Source organism: Quercus lobata, chromosome 8 (assembly GCF_001633185.2).
Source record: "Quercus lobata isolate SW786 chromosome 8, ValleyOak3.0 Primary Assembly, whole genome shotgun sequence".
Classification (NCBI taxonomy): domain Eukaryota; kingdom Viridiplantae; phylum Streptophyta; class Magnoliopsida; order Fagales; family Fagaceae; genus Quercus; species Quercus lobata.
Genome location: NC_044911.1, coordinates 60,720,991 through 60,736,332, shown reverse-complemented (window position 1 = coordinate 60,736,332; position 15,342 = coordinate 60,720,991). Strand labels below are relative to the sequence as shown.

At 34.4% G+C, this 15,342-nt stretch overlaps 1 pseudogene; it reads right to left on the bottom strand.

Annotated features, from left to right (window-relative positions):
* Positions 1-5,757: 5,757 nt before the first annotated feature.
* Positions 5,758-15,122, bottom strand: LOC115958509 (annotated as a pseudogene).
* Positions 15,123-15,342: the final 220 nt, after the last annotated feature.

Below are 15,342 nucleotides of genomic sequence, written 5' to 3'. Positions count from 1 at the left end.
AAAAAAAAAAAAAACCTCAAACAATCCCAACCACCACCACCGGTCCTCCACCTCCACCCTCGCCAGCCACTGCCAGCAACCTTCGCCTGTACCACTATGAATGGATCGTCGACGACATCAACGGCCACCCATGACAGAGGAGACCAAAGGCTCAAATCAAAAAGTTCTCTTCAATTTTTACGTTTCTTTTGCTTCCTCTTCAATCTTTATGGCACTGACTATTTTTCTTTTTTCATTCTTATATTTTAAATTACCACAGCACGCATGGTTTCTGACTTTTAATCCAAATCAGTGAATTATTTTTGGCTTGGTATGGTTCATAAATATGCAAATTTGGAGGAAACAGTGAGTCATAGAAGAGAGGAGTTAACGGAGAGTTAAGAGAAATGTTTGGGTTTGTTGAATTAGGTGGTGTGGTTTGTGTGGGCTTGGTGGTGGTGGATGGCGGTGATTAGTGGTGTAGTTGATGCCGGCGAAGGTTGTTGGTGGTGGTGGAGGATTGGTGGTAGTAGGGGACGTTTTGGGTTTTTATTTTTATTTTTTTGGGTATATGAAAAAATAAATAAATAACATAACATAAAGTTAAAATCTAATTAAATTGGGGGACACATGAAAAGTTTTGATTTGTGGAGCATAGAGTGGAGCAAAAAAAGTGAGACAGAGGATGTGGACTCGTATAACATCTAGAACTTTTTCCTAAAGATAACATTAAATAAAACCAGCAATAACATAAACATAAACAAAAAAAATATTGTTTCCTCGTAAACATATTTTTCTTTCTACAAATACATACCCTAGAAAATAAATAAATAAAATAATTATAATTCCATCTATATGTAAATTTATTAGGCTTTTTACAAATTAATTTATTGAATATATATACACACACATATACATACAAGATGCTTCCAAAGCCACTTTTGGAGCCATTAGGAGCTAAGTAAAGTCCATTTGAGTTGATTCAATTTATGTTCTCCTTTGTTTTGGTTTCAACTTCAACAACTACTCTTTCCATAGATAATTAAAAATAATCTAAAAATGTTATTGGGACCATTGACTATAGGATTTAAAAGTGAAATTTTTATGTTTAAAAATTTAAGTTTTAACTTGGTATGTTTGACATTACAGGGTTTTTATTTGGACTGCCCCAAAACTATAGGGTTTAAAAGTGAAATTTACACTAACAAGAAAAAAAAAAATTGTACTTGGTTCTGATAGGAAATGTACAAAACTCCTAATGCCTATAAAATATAAGACATTAGTACTCCTGCACTAAAGATCTTCCTTAGTTGATAGATTGATATGAGAGCTTTCCAAAATGATTTGAATGGAAATTAATCCTTAAAAAAAATAAAATAAGGGTAAGAAGAATGCAAATTCCAAATACATAAAAACACACAATATTCTTCCAAAGTCTAAACTATTAGAAGGAAAATTATTATATTGCCCTATTAAAAATAACCGAATCACAAGCATTAAATGTGTCCTTTCTTACGTTCCCCCAACCGAAGATAACCCAACTTAGGAGAAAAAAAACAAGATAATGAAATGGGTCACAATTAGCATTAGACCTTAGTAGTGTGAAATTTATGATACAATGACAATCTAACAATAAAAAAATCGACACATTGTAAAATCTAAAAGAGATAAATAACATACATGACAGTATGGCACAAGGCGTTGAGTTATTTGGATTATGAATTATGTTCCATTCCCCAGAGTAAAGGGTATATGTTCATATAGAACAAACTAAGAAGATGCTCAACATCATAGATTGAATTCCCATAGTATAGGGGTAACTAGATGCATTTAGGGTTCTAAGGCAAAAATTGATTATCTTGTTTTAGATGCAAAATTACTATTAATTAATGTGAACCACATATATTTATTTTTTTAGAATGTTTATAGACAAAAAATTGGACAAAACTTTTCACACCTGTTGATGTGTCAGATTGATAGTGGTAAGTAAAAGAGTAATGTTAGTGGTGAACTTATATGAAAACTAGTAAAAGTTTGCTAACTGAACTATTGTGAAAAATGTTATGAATTTTTTTGTGTATTGATCTGTTTTTTTAGAAGTGTTACATTCACAATTTTTTCACAACAAATATTAAGTGTTAAGTTGTTAGTGGTTCTAATTTAAACCCACTACTAATTTTTTTTTTTTTTTTTGCTATTAATAATAGCCTGTAACAACCTACTACTTAGAATTTGTTATAAAAGTGTTATGACAAATGTTGTAGATGTAGCATTTCTCTTTTTTATTTTGTTTGTTTTTCATTTGATAAAAAATATTATTTTATTTATTGACTAATATTTGGGTTTAATACTATTACAATGAAATAAATAAATCTATTAGTTAAAATTTTGGGGCTTTTTTTTTTACTTGGGGCCTTAGGTGACCACATCAATTGCTTATACCATAGAGCCGGCACTACCAGAGTATAAACATAAACATAAACAAAAAAAATTATTATTATACTCATAAACATATTTTTACTTTTACAAATACAAACCTTAGAAAAGATATAAAATTAAAAAAAAAAAAATCTATTAGACCTTATTAGGATTTTTACAAATTAATTTATTAATTATATAATCATTTTAATATTTTCCACTAAAATCTATAATTTAATTTAGAAATGGAATTACAATCAAGCCTATGGGCACTAAAGACAATTATGGTTAATCTTGTAGTTATCCTTTTAGCCAATTAACCTTGGCTAAATTAATTTCCACTAAGGTATGTTCAATCACAGTTATCACTTATCACTTTCTTTTGGTTCTTATGGGTGATTTTGTAATACAATAGAAGAACTTGAACCTCCAGGATTGGAAGTTTTAAGAAAATATATAAACTTGGCAGTTTGGGCTATTGGTCTTGTACTCCTTCAAGCCATGATTTCATCTTCCTCTAAATCTTTGATACACGTGTTATCGGCCAAAGAATCAGAAAACAAGCTGGGTCCTCAGTAGAGCAATGCATAGAATGGCTGAACTAGCACCAGGAGGTTTCGGTTTTGAAAATACAATTGGTGCTTTCCCAAATGATGGAACTTGCTATTGCTTTGGAAGAGAGTGGACTGCCATTTGTTTGGGTCATTAGGCCACCTATTGGTTTTGACATAAATGGTGAATTTAGAGCATACTGGTTATCAGAAGGATTTGAAAATCGATAAGAAAAAACAAACGAAGCTTGCTAGTAAATAACTAGGCACCCTAGTTGGAAATTCTACCACACAAAGCGACTGGAGCATTTCTTAGCCATTGTTGGTGGAATTTAGTGATTGATAGCCTAAGCCAGGGAGTGCCAATCATAGGTTGGCCATTGGCAAGAGAAAAGGCATATGGCGAATAACATCTCTTGATTTTTATTGCCTTGAAATTAATGTGTCATCTTCATCTATAATTTTGACAGCAAACAAAGTGACATATAATATAAGATTCATTTAGAGTAGCTCATTTTCATGGCTTTGTTTTGCTTTTAAAAAAAATGGTAAAAGTACAACTCTTCTTCCATCATACTTATTAATATATACTCGATACACATAATGTCCATAATTTCATGCACAATGTCCACATTTTTTTGATATCCACATTAGTGATGGAGTCAAGAATTTATGTGTGGAAGGGGTGAAGAGGGGGGGGGGGGGAATATGTGTATAATAAAAACTAGAGGTAATTACACTCCCCTCTTTTAAGGTGTTGGGAAATGAGTCAAACGACATTTCACCTTAAACTTGAAAGGAAAAACATTTTCCCCTGTTGACATTCATTTAATCAAACTCTATTAAATTAACAATGTTGTGTACTAACATATCATTTGCTTAAGGGGAGGTTTCCAAAATTTTCCTCTATTTTAGAATTAAAATCCATTGATTTAAAATTTTCGTTAAAGAGTATTTTAAAATTAGTATGACTTTTTTATTTTTTTAGTTTGTCATTGGGTTGTGGAGAGATTTGCCGTTCCAAGTATTTTGGTGCTTGATAAATTTTGCATTATTATCAACAAATTTCATTATGTTTTTACTAATAATGGTTAAACTTTGGTAAAGAAAATTTCATAGAAATTTAAAATATTTACTAATATGAACAGAAGGGGAGAGTTTTATTTTCTTCTAACCTCAAGGGAGGGGAGTATAATTAGTTAATTACCCCTTAAAAAATTTCATTAAAAAAATATTTAAAAAAAAAAAATTATGTACTTTAGTTAGTTGAAATCATTAAATAATGAGAGTCGTATCTACGGAATATGATTGTGTCACTTGTTACTATTGATCCCGTGGATTCTTCGGAGATTGGTTCTATCATCTAACTAGTTACTTCCATTTTCTACATGGTTCTCATACCCGGACCGGACCGTATGATTAGACCTGGTTAACCGTGAATCTCTCACCATTGTGGTTCTTTTAACCCTAAGAACCTCTATATGAGAAAAAAGCATGGAATTGCTCAAACTGTGGTCGAACCGTGCGCGCGCACACACACACACAAGAAGAAGATGACGAAAAAAAGGAAGCACAAATTCAGATCTTCGTGGACAAAGCTAAAGTTTGGCTGCCATTTGAAACTCTTTTCTTCAAGGCTTGTGTTTCTGGAACTTCTAGAGTTGATTTGAAGATAGATGATTTTAGTACCTTGTCATTGCTTTGGAGGCTAAAATTGATTGGAAGGTGGAGAGATAATGTGTGCTAATTCTTTAGATTTCCAATAATCAGCACACGTCATCAAAATTGCCTTGGGAAACTCCACAAAGAGATAAGGACCATGGACCCAGTCACTTCCGCATTAATGAGATGTTCTCTACCTAACCTCTTCCACATTAAATGCTTATAGACAAGCTTGAATAGCAAAGGCACCCTCAAAATTCCTGTTACATGATGAAACAATGGCATAGCAGAGGGGTGATGGGACAAGCATCCCTGAATCTAGCTAGAGGCAAACTAGCTGGAGAGATAAGGAAGGGAAAGCTGCCTAGAAAAGGGAGGATGTGCAATAGGAAAAGGGGTTCAGAAAAATAGAGAGAGAGAAGTTGAATAAGACTGAGTTTTATAGCTTTCAATCCAACCTATTGTACCTCGGAAAAACAGTTTCCATATCAACAAACAACCATTTTGTTACTTGTTGCTTTGAAATCAGTTATTTAGATCTCCTATTGTGGAATTTTTACCCTTTAGTTCTTATAAATTATTTGTGTAAGTTATCTACTTAGCACCAACCTTCATGAGTGTTTTTTATTGACGCACACAATTAGTATCCTTATGTTAAGCTTTACAGGTTTTTTTTAAAAAACTTTACCTTTCTAGACTATGCTAGGGGTGCTATCTATGAGATATCTTCTGCATGTTAAGGTTACAATGTGTTATTTGACAAATTTTATGTTATTTTATTTTATTTTTTCACATGGATTCATTATTGGTACTATTTTTATTATACATGAGGTGAACTCCATGACTTCAGAACACCTTTTCCTTCTCTCCCTCCATTCCAAACATAAGAGTTTTATCCTTAGGTTACCTTACTTTTAATGGTGGCGCCCTAGGGCATACTCAATAAGATAACAGTAGTTCTCTCGTAATGCTAAATTTTTTAGCTGTCATCATTTGCTAATTTTCATTAACGATATCAATCATATAGAAACTTGTTTTCTAAGTCTATTTTAGATGTTCATCATTGGTTAATTACAAATTTGGTTCCAGCAGCAGCTAGGATATTGTTTCCAATGAGCATCTAGTGGCAAACCGGTAGGAGATCATACCCAGATGGGAAAAAATTGGTAAGATTATCAATCATTATTGAATATGGAGACTATGACCAGTAACACTAAACATCAATTAAGAGCTTTCCACCTCTTCCTCTTCTGGTGAGACAGACAGAGATTGAAACAATATGGCACGGTGTTCTCTTAAAAAGACGCTGAACTTTCTATTACAAGCAATATTGACGACTATATATACATTTTTCATTTACCTATACTAGTAGTTTTACCTGTTTCTAATAGTTAATCAGCCCTTGTGTTCAAACTCAAGTAATCAGCCTTCTTCCCCAAACTCCTCCGTGAATCTCTCATGCACCTCAAGATCGGCTTTACTTACAGTTGGCTTCTGTCTTGCAAGTACTTTATCAAAATCTGCTCTTGTGATTGGTGGTGGCTGGATCTGCAAGTCATACATTCCCAGAGCCAGTTACATTCAAGTCATTATATAAATTAAAAGAAGTGGATGAACGAGGCTAGAAAAGAAATACCACAAATTGACCTTCCTCCAAAGAATTGTGTAATTTTGATGGAAGAGAAAATCATCATTGAATGTGCATTAATGAAATTGAATGAGGCACATAAGATAGAGGCATGCTCTTGTTAAATCTCTCCCCCACCCCCATCCCCCCTTCTCTTTTCCACTTTTTTCTACATTCCTACTTTTCTGAAATTGACTAACTACATAAGTCACAACATTGAATAAGTCTTTAATAGTTCTATTTAAGTTATTGATACCTAGCTCTAAATATGATTATAGTGCTAATTTTGGCAATGATTTCTGGTCTAGAGCTTTATGTAGTGCCCATTAATAATAATAATAATAAGTAAAATAGTTTCCTACCCAATACTTACCTTTGAAACTAGGCAAGTTCCTGCAAGGTAACCTAAACAACTCCTCGTTCAGTAGGTTCGCAAGGGACCCACATGTCGCTAGAGTTCTTTTTGAAGAATTTCGCATCACGGGTTTGACGAACAGGTTCAAATAGAACGTCTTTAACCTATCGAAAGAGAGGAGGTAGCTAACAGCTTTCAGCCATATAATATCTCAAAAGGGACACCAAAAACTAATGTAAACTGGACACTTACACAAACAGCTATGTCTGAACCTGAAAATCCTTCTGTTTTGTGAGCTAAATGCTCAAAATCACTTTCAGTTAAGTTATGAGGAGTGTCTCCAAGATGGACCTGATTAAATTAAAAACCTATTGAGGATATTAAGCAAATCATAATCTCCAAAAGAATCAATTTCTATGGCTCTACCAAAACCACAGTGCCTTAAACATGTGCTGCCTTGCCTTCAAATCTGGGAGAGGGATGTAAATTCACTTATCAAAACGCCTACGGATGGCCTGTATTTAATTTTCCTTAGTCACAACCCCAAAGCAATGAAGGTCATAAAACTCTATAACTTAGGTCCAATGGATCAGAGTTTTCTTACCTGATCTAGAGCATATGGAGTATTCGTGGCAGCAAGAACCAGAACTTTCTGATCATCGCTGCCTACACCCTGAAATGTGGTAAAGAAAATTTCCATTTGAAGATTAACAGTAGAAAAACCAAAGGCAACAACCACTGTTTAATAAAGTTAAGAACTAATGCAGGTTAAAGATAGTTGTAGTAGGGAATAAGACGAAAGAGATGTGGGCTAAATATGATGCACCAAGAATGCAAGAAGAGAGTAGGAAGGGATCTATGTCTTCGATCCAGGTCAGACTATACACTCCCGACTTGGCTATTGGGAGTTCAAATTGGAGAATTATCTGGTGGTAGGAGTTTGATCACTAGCCATTGCAATAATTTGCATATTTCACTACCATAAGATGGATTAGTGTGAAAACAGGGAAGAGATCCTATGGCTAGAATTTGAGTGAGCATGAGGAGAATGTGAAATGGAACCTACTTTTCATATGGGCCATGGCCTAAGAGACTCAGCAATAACTAGGAAAATGCTTGATAGTCAACTGACATAGGTACAGCCTGCCTTTGTAACAAAATTAACTACATTCCAATAAGGCCCATACACCAATCTCTAAAGTAGAAGAACCAGTATTCTGTCCTTGTAACAAATTTAACACATATGATTGTAACCTTTTTTTTTCCCCTTTTTTTGGGAGGTAGATTGGAGATAAGGCTTCAACTCAAGACCACTTTTTGTCACAAAAGCTAAAACTATTAGAAAATTGTGAATTTAATCATTTAACCATTATTCTAACAAAAATTTTGTTCATGGACAAAAGGAAAGGCCTAAGAATTTTAAGCTCCAAAAATCAAGTCTAAACGCTATACATACTGGTATTGGCAGGAAGCAGAATGCATATACATATATAAATTATATGACTTCTATAATCTTTCCCTAAAGTAACAGACAGATAGCTTAGCAACTGAAACAATAACTGGACCACTTATGGAAAGTAAAAGAGAAAAAGAAAATGCAAGGACAAAAAAAAAGTTGATGATAGGGAAGCTATTAATATTGCATATCACCTACTAAAGTATAAGGATGTCAGTTGTATTAGTATAAGATAAGCTTGGAACAAAGCTCTTATCCACTTCCAGTGAACACAAAATACCTGCATCTGTACAAGAAGTTCTGTTTTGATATGTCGAGATGCTTCACTCTCATTGCCTTCACCTTGCTGGCCACATAAGGAATCAATTTCGTCAATGAAAATAATGGAAGGAGCATTATCACGAGCCATTTGGAAAAGATTTGAGACTAGCTTTTCGCTTTCACCCATCCATTTTGAAACAAGGTCTAATGACGAAACACTATGTATTGACAGCATCTAGCACTCATCATGTGTTCACAACATTCCATTAATATAAAGACCAAAAAAAAGCAAAAACAAAAACAAAAAAAACAAAAAAAAAAACCCTACATCCATGGGCATACAACTGGAAGTGTAAATCATATATGCATTTGGAAATTCAAATTCACTCGCGCGAATGATGTGACAATTACAATAAAAATCATGAGAAGCAGTCAACTCCAGCCATATATGAAGTATACGAAAAAAACTATATAAAAAAAAATTATTAAGAACTGTAAGCATACTAAAAATCAAATATCTTAAGTTAGGTATAAGAAAGAATTTTTGATCCATTAAATCCACATTTCATAATTTTTTTTTCCTGTCATCTCACTTAGTGGACATCAGTATTCTGACTTGTTGCCTTTTAACAATGTTCTTATGAGACTATTTGACAAACAAGAGAAGTCATGGCTAACAGCAGAATGAGGTAATTGGCATTGATTGCAAACTTCTTTGCTGCCTTTCTACCAAGTCATTAAAAGACTGAGAAAAAGGAACAAGATATGAAGAGAGCATCCTCATATGCCTACATTCACTCTCCAAGGTATACATTACACATTCTTGGTTTGTGTGCATCTTGCAAATTTCAGTGGAGATCGCATCATGGTCCCCTAACAAAGTTCTTCAAAATCATCCATTCTAATATGCTCATTTGGAACAGAAGTTCAAATTTCCTGCTTTACAAATAAGCCTAACCAAGCCCCTGTTTAACTATGACACACTAATGAAAGCATAGAAAGCAAAGATCATCACTAAGATATGGGCATTAGTGCACAAACGAAACTTATCAACAGAAAATGGATGAGAATAAGAATGACATGTTGACCATGCACAAATGAAACCTAACCAAGTTTGTAGGCTTCTTGCATTTTATTTATTTATTCATAAATAACATTACTTGTTAAATTTCTTTGCAAGAGAAACGAAATCTCCAAGCTTAATACATTTCCTTCAATGTTTTTTCCCCCCTCATAGAAGACCAAATGGAAAAATGGGAACTAGTGCAGAAATTCAACAATAAAATGGTTGATCAGCTGCTTGGGGGAAAAGGTTGATATCCTCCTAGGAAGCAACAGTATTACAATACTTGCATGGTCATATTTCTAAGTAAGTAATATAGCAATCTCTCATATAATCTAAACATTTAGACTAAGTCACCTAGAAAATTGATCATACTAGAACACAGAAGATGTATGGGAACACATTACATGACCTACCCCAGAACATGGAATGATGAGGTTACACTTATACTCAATGCACATGTTGTTTCATTAGAAGTTACAATACAACAAAGCTGTCCTCAAGTTAAACCCTTATAATTTTTAGCCTGGTTCTCTCCAGAAACTCTATAAAGCATATAAGATTTTCGTTTTACTTAAAATATCCTCTTTCAAAAAGAAAAGGGAGAAAAAAAAGGAGGAAACTTTTGGATTATGAAAATTTGCATGTTAGAACAAAGGTGTACCACATTTTAGATTATCCTGGATTGTTGTGTGCTAGTTGTTGATTGGTGCTATATGTGCAAGAGTTTTTTTTTTTTTGATAAGTAACTTAAAAGTTTATTGAAAGAACACAGCCCCGTACATAGGAAATGTACTAAAGAGGCAAAAACATCAAGAAATCAAAGTACAATGATCAAGCAACCTAGAAAGGGAAATACAAGAAAAAGAAGGTAAAACCAAACACCATTCGAGAAGAGTAGAAAAGAAAAAAGACTTAAAGTCAAGAATGGACCGTTCGTGATCCTCAAAGCTTCTCAAATTTCGTTCCCGCCAGATACACCACATCAAACAGTGTGGCACAATCCTCCAAATAATTATATTATGATGTCGCCTAAAATTGCAAGACCAGCAATCCAACAAATCCTTTACCCTTTGTGGCATCACCCAACAAATACCAAACAAGCAGAAGATCATACTCCACATCTCAAATGCAATAGGACAGTGAAGGAGGAGATGATCTACAGATTCCCTACACCCTTTGCACATAAAACACCACTCAAGAAAAACAAAGTGCCTCTTCCGAAGATTATCTATAGTTAAAATCTTGCCTAAAGCCACAGTCCAAGAGAAAAAAGCAACCCCAGGAGGAACCTTCAATTGCCACGCCATTTTCTAAGGGAAGGGAATGACAATAGATGGGGAAAGAGAATGATAATACCCACTCACCTTGAAACCTCGACTGCAGGCAAGCTTCCAACAAAGTTTGTCAGCACCAACACCTTGGACCTTTGTGGAATAGATCAAGACCAAAAATGAATCCAAAGAAATTGACTCTTGATCGTTCACTAAGCGATGAAACTGAATGTCCCAAAAAACTCTCCCATTTGTGTAGCACATAACCTCAGAGACCAAAGCCTCCCTTGTCCTACTAATATTATACAAATCTGGAAATTCCTCCTTAAGAGGACAATCCCTACACCACACATCATCCCAAAACTTCACACGAGTACCATCACCCATATCATATCGAAGGCACTTGGAAAAATTCAACCAGCCACTTCTAATGCACTTCCACAAACAAACACCATAAGCCCCCAACACAGATTTTGTACACCAACCACCCCATTCATTCCCATACTTCGTCCCAATGACCCTTCTCCAAAGGGCATCATTCTCCCAACTATAACGCCACAACCATTTGGCTAATAAGGCATAATTAAACCTTCTCAAGCACCGAATGCCTAACCCTCCATTCTTCACTGGCCTACAAACCTTAGACCAATTTACCAAATGAATTTCATGATCATCCCCAATACCAGTCCAAAGAAAATCTCTTTGTAATTTCTCCATCCTCTTAGCCACCTTAACTGGAATAGGGAGAAGAGAAAGGAAATACGAAGGTAAGCTAGTGGGGAGTCAGTGGATCATCTTCTACTTCATTGCCCCATAGCTTGTGAGTTGTGGTCGTTGGTGTTCTGTTTGTTTGGAATCCACTGGGTTATGCCTCACAAGGTTATTGAGTTGTTTGTCTTGGCAGGGTATGTTTGGACGACATTGTAACATACATTTTTGGAGACATGTGCATCATTGCTTGATATGGTGTATTTGGCGTGAAAGAAATGCTAGAAGCTTTGAGAGATGTGAACATTCTACACTAGAGGTTAAGTCTTTTTTTTTGCACTCTCTCCTTGATTGGAGTGTGGTTTTTTGTCATCTTTCTTGTTCTTCCCTTACTGTTTTACTTGATCGTTGTAATTTTGGTTCTTGATTTGTGCCCTCATAGTACATTCCCAATGTACTTGGGTTAGTTGTTTTCTTACTTTAATAAAATTTTCGTTACTTATAAAAAAAATAAATAAATAAAAAGTGTAGTAGACTAGTAGTGTATTATGGTAATCTTTCATCAATAAGAATCCTATATATCCAGCATCCTTTCAATACCATCAAAATTTATCCAGGCCTATAGTTTGGTAAACAAAAAAGATATTGTGTCCTTCATAGCATTTGAATGAGCACATTGGAGTTTTCCTAAAATATTTCATAGTAATTAAGGCGAACTCATTTATTATTGTAAAATAAACTAATGACTACACCATTTAAAGGAATTGATTCGTGTATCCAAATGTAATCTAACATAATGGAAGGATATCATTTTCTTGGAAATCTACAGGCTTCCAATTAACTAGTGCGGATCTTGCAACTCTCTTGTAAAGTCATCATGAATATTTGCCTGTCAAGGGCCATAAAACCAGGATCCTTTTCAGTTATTCTACTTCCAAACATTCATCGCTTGCATCTCAGTGCATTGCACAATTTAAACTATGAAACTGATATTGTAAAATATTAATAAAAAATAAGCATAAGAGATCAAATGGTTCTTAGATATATATATATATATATATATATAAATTATGTGGCAAAAATCAAAGAAGGAGAAGAAGAACTAAGATAGATGATCACATAGATTTCAAATATACAACTCACAATTACGTGTCATTGGCAACAAATATAGACTTAGTTCTAAAGTTTGCTATTGCAGTCCAATAACTTGCCATCTATAGTTGCTTTATCTGTTATTGTAGTCTAGTTACTTGCTATACATTGGTCAAATTTTTACCTAAAGAAAGTTGAATCTGCTTCTGTTGCCACTGCCTTTGCTAAATAGGACTTCCCCGTTCCAGGTGGACCATATAATAGAAAAGCCCTCCATGGTTTTCTCTTTCCTGAAAAAGAGATCAAATGATTCTTTTATTATCAAGATGTACCATATGTGACAAGATATTTATATTAGTGGCTCCAGAAGGAAATACTGCAGAAAATGTCCTGGAAGTATATGGCCAGTTCATGAATCTTTTAGATTTAAGCATTAAATGATAATGTCTCTATGACTCTTCTTAATGTAGATAGTTCAAATCCCACCGTTTATTAGGAATGGAAAATTAAGTTCTTGATGCAAATTATGTTTAGAAAGTCTTCAGCATCCATACATTGGCACATATGACAAATAGCAAATGTGCCAAATAGTATTTTGCTTTTTATTAATACCAAATAGAATGTTTATCTTCCATTGCCATAAATTCTACTGTCAAGCAGACAGATATAATCATTTTTTAATTCACAGCCAGGTGCAAGGGATGGTCTGAGTCTGAGCTCATGACTAAGTAGTGTGCCTCACATATTGAAGCAATGTAAACCCCTCAAACTTTAGAATGAAACTTGATATGAAAAAGGTTTTCAAATGGGTCTTAGAACTTATTATAGTTGATATTATTACTTGATATGTATCTTTACAATTGGAAGATCAATTGGAAGATACACCATCCAAAATCTAAAAAATCAGTGAAGCAATGGCAACAATAACTCTTAAAATATCCTTTCTACCTTCTCTAAACTCAGCTGATTCTTTCATGTTCAGAATTAGGCTGATACTCTGGGCCATCAAAGACCAATATTTGAGCCTTTTTGAATTCAACTGACAGAACAGAAGCTCAATTAACTATAAGAATTTTGCTTTGTTGTTTGACATGAGCTGTTTATTGTACAACTTTACTACAACATGTCTTCTCCATACATATTTTCAGTTGTTTCCGGTGGGATTTATTTGTACAATTTCCATTGCAAAAGCAGAGCTTGAAAGTCAGAAATTCTGAGTAATACAATTGGAGCATACGATCTCGGCAACTGATTAACTTGAATTTATGGTACCAGTGGCATATTTTTGAATATTCATAAGCTATCAAGTGTCACCATAAACCAAATCAAGGTTATTCACATTAAAAGCATGCCAAGATTCAACAAGAAAACTAAAAGCAAATAACCCCCAAAACTTAAAAATAATGATTGAGGAACTAACCAGTAAAAAAGTGGGGAAACTTCACAGGCAGTATTACAGCCTCTTGCAATGCCTGTTTGGCACTCTCAAGCCCGGCCACGTCACTCCACTTCACGTTTGGTTTCTCCCTGATTATCACAGAATCAAGGCCAGCCCTAAGCTTTGCTTGCTCAGATCCTCCGCATCTTTCCCCACTCCTCCCTTCGACTTTGTCTTTGGTTGGCTAGCAACTGTTGCATCACCACTAGGGGAAGGCCCACTCCGCCCATTATCGAGAATGGCCCTTATCTCGTCTGCCCTCTTCAAATATTCCATACATTTTTGAGTAATCGCTTCCTTAATCTTTGGATTCTTCTCATACTTCAAATGAGTCCTAAAGTACTCTAACGCATTCATATAGAGCGGAAATGCTTTGCTATAGTTTCCAGCATCATCCTTCTGAACTGCCTGCTTCACATACCCTATTGCGTGCTCCTTAAAATTGCTATACATCTTTTACTTACAATAAATGCATAGAAATCAAAGCCACAAAAAATGACACTCAAACTAGTTTCAAACCACCACTCCTTCCCCCTAGAACCCAAAATCCAATACTGAGTTCGACTCTCCAATGATTTCTTTTTGGTAATGATATTATACACACTCTTATCACAATTCTAAAACTTGAATTCTCAGATAAGCAACTTATCCACACCCTTAGAACTTGCAACCAAAAACCCAATACTCAGCAACACCTCAGATTTTCTACTAATATTTCTGATGCTTCAAAATATAACCAAACCTGAAAGTAAAATGAAATAAACCATTCAACTTGAAATCAATCAAAAAGAAAAGAAAATAAAACTGCCCAGTACTCAAATTTCATTGCATCATATATTTATGATAAGCCATTTACAATTCAAGATTTTTTATATATAAAAAAAAAAAAAAAAGTGAATTTGCAATCAAACCCTGAAATCTAGTTCAAAAAGTACAGAAATGAAAAACCCAATTCTCAGAATTTGTTTCTATGATGATAGTGATGTTGTTCAAGAAGCCATAACAGGTAAGCTTCACAGGTCCGAATAGAAGACTCTGAACAGAAAATTTCGGTTACAAACCTAAAATTCAAGCTTTATTTTCTCTCTGGTGCTTTGCATTTTGATAATGAAAATGAAATTTTGGAAACAAAGAGAGAACCAACCAATAGGTGCAATTCAAGTCCGGTCTTCTTCACATGAAGAGACAGAGCCTTTAATCGTAGAAATTGCACAACTTAGATCATAATTACGTCGGCTCTCAAGTCTTTTCATGTTTTTTTATTTATTAATTATTTATAGGAAGTCTTTTCACGTTTTAATTACAAATGATTGGAAAAGTTTAAATTTTAGACACTTTTAAGTTTTAAGGTGTTTGGTAGAAGAGTTGGAGTGTTTTTTGATATATGTGTGGGTGGAAAAGTGTATAAGTGTGTTTGAAATGTTTAAAAGATTGTTCAAAATAGGTTGCCAAACGGAA